Source organism: Orycteropus afer, unplaced genomic scaffold, assembly GCF_000298275.1.
Source record: "Orycteropus afer afer isolate SDZICR_OR568_19922 unplaced genomic scaffold, OryAfe1.0 scaffold00829, whole genome shotgun sequence".
Taxonomy (NCBI): Eukaryota; Metazoa; Chordata; class Mammalia; order Tubulidentata; family Orycteropodidae; genus Orycteropus; species Orycteropus afer.
Window position 1 is genome coordinate 591,326 of NW_006922416.1, and position 2,150 is coordinate 593,475.

Sequence of the window (2,150 nt, forward strand, 5' to 3'; positions counted from 1 at the left end):
CTTGTGCCGTTCCTCAAAGTCATGGCCAGGGACAGGTGAGGCTCATGCCCTCCCTCCCTCCCTAGTCTCCCCTGCAGTCTCCCTGTGCATTGTGGCCTTCTCGGTGACCACTGAATCCACCAGAATAGCAAGGCCTGCTATATCCGACAGCCTGCCTGCAGCCGCCCTTGTTTCCTTACTCTCTGATAATGAATAGTAACCGTTGCAGCTTGGAAAAAAAAATGTGGGCATGGGCTCAAGGAAAACGTATGCTTTCACTGTTGGTTTAATTCTATGTCTGGCTGTGACACAAGCTGGATTTTGAGTTCCAAACAGTCCTCTAATTATGTTCTTTTCCTCTGGGCAGGACAAGGGGTACAGATGAGCTCACTTGGGCCTGTGTCTTCCCCTACCCCTCTGGACGTCTTTACTCTGGACTTGGGCAGATAGTTGAATCAAATGCTACCTCCTGCTCCAATGGGTGATTCATTAACAGCCTAGATGGCCAAGGGCCAGGCCCCTTGTCCTATATAATATTAGGGGGTAGTGGTGGTTTAGCGGTAGAATTCTTGCCTTTCGGGCAGAGACCCAGGTTCCATTCCCAGCCAGGGCACCTTGTGTGCAGCCACCACCAGTCTATCAGTGGAGGTTTGCATGGGGCTGTGATGCTGAACAGGTTGCAGCAGAACTTCCAGATTAAGTCTAGGAAGAAAGACCTGGCAACCTCTTCCAAAAATCCGTCAGTGAAAACACAATGGTCCTGTCTGCAGCCGATCACGGGGATGCCATGAGACCACGCCACGTTTCATTGCATTATATGTGGGGTCACGATGCGTTGGGGCCAGCTCACACCAGCTAAACATGCTTGGACAGGTTCATCTGCGCCCCTTGTCCTGCCCAGAGGAAGAGAATATAACTACCAGGACTGCTTGGAACTCAAAAAATCTACTAGTGTCACAGCCAGATACAGAATTAAACCAATAGTGAAAACATAACATTTTCCTTGAGCCCACATTTTTTTTTCTTTTTTCAGCTGCGATGGTTATTCTTCATTATCAGATAGAGAGCAAGGAAACAAGGGCAGGTGCAGGCAGGCTGTCCGGAAGCTGGCAGCACACACAACACGTTATATATAAACATAAAATGTTTAAGCAGAGATTCTTAACTTTTGGAAGTCATGTGGCCCCTTTCTGGAACCTGTACCCCAGACTTGTAGCTGATTTCTTGCTTCTCACATCTCATCCTTCACCCCAGCAGGGCAACGAGACTTTGACCTTCTGGTGATTGGCGGGGGATCTGGTGGCCTGGCATGTGCCAAGGAAGGTATGTGTGTGTCCTAGGTCCCTGCTGGTGCAGCAGGGCCTCAAAACTTTTGGGGCCACCTGAAGAGAGCAGCAGTGTTCTCAGGGTCTGGGGGGCCTGGTTCATACCCTGAGCGGCGATGAGGAGGTACATTGCCTCCCTGGCCAGCTCCAGCGTGGTACATCCATTCTCAGAGCAACACAGGGGCCCTGTCACCCTTGAAGTGTTGCCTTAGCAGCTGTGTCACTGCTCCCTGCTTCCGGCCTTCCCCAGCTATCTGTGGTCTACAGAGCAGCCAGCCAAGAAAGCCCATTTAAGATGTAGAGCCAAGCTGCCCTCCTCTGCTTAAGCCTTCCAGGGCTCCCATCCGTTTAGTCACCCACCAGAGGCCACCAGCCCGTAGGGTCTACTGCTCTTCTTGTCCAAGCTCATCTCCCTCCCCGGACTCACTCACGCTACTCCTGCCCCTGTGACTCTGCACTGTTCTCAGCTGCTTTGGGACAGGCCCTCTTATTTGGCCTCCCTGGCCAGGTGGTCTGTGAGCTGCTCTCCTTAGTGTCTGCGGCCAGGCTGCCACGGTGGCCCTACTGCAATGGCATGCCCTCGCACGCCCCGTCCCTGTGCCCGCTCGGCTCTTCTTGTTCCTAGCACTGGTTGCCCTCCAGCAAAAATTCGCCTGGGGTGTCATGCCGGCTGTGTCTCATATTCTGCCCAGCACCCATAAAGGCCTGGGAGTGGTGGGTGCTTGATAAAGATGTGTCGAAGGAGCAGGCTGGACCCAGTGGCTGAGACAGGCTTTACGGTATGCCGCTAGCCCAGCAGGAGCAGGTGGCCGGCTGAACCAGACTCTGTTCTGATGGGAGGGGGTC

The 2,150-nt window shown here is 53.3% G+C and overlaps 1 protein-coding gene across 1 annotated transcript in view; it reads left to right on the forward strand.

Moving 5' to 3' along the window:
* The first annotated feature begins 1,238 nt into the window (after positions 1-1,238).
* Positions 1,239-2,150, forward strand: part of TXNRD2 (thioredoxin reductase 2) — an 89,154-nt gene continuing 88,242 nt past the window's right edge. The window contains exon 1 of the mRNA XM_007957965.1: positions 1,239-1,302. The gene's annotated coding sequence lies outside the window, so the exon portion shown is untranslated. The remainder of the gene's footprint in view (positions 1,303-2,150) is intronic.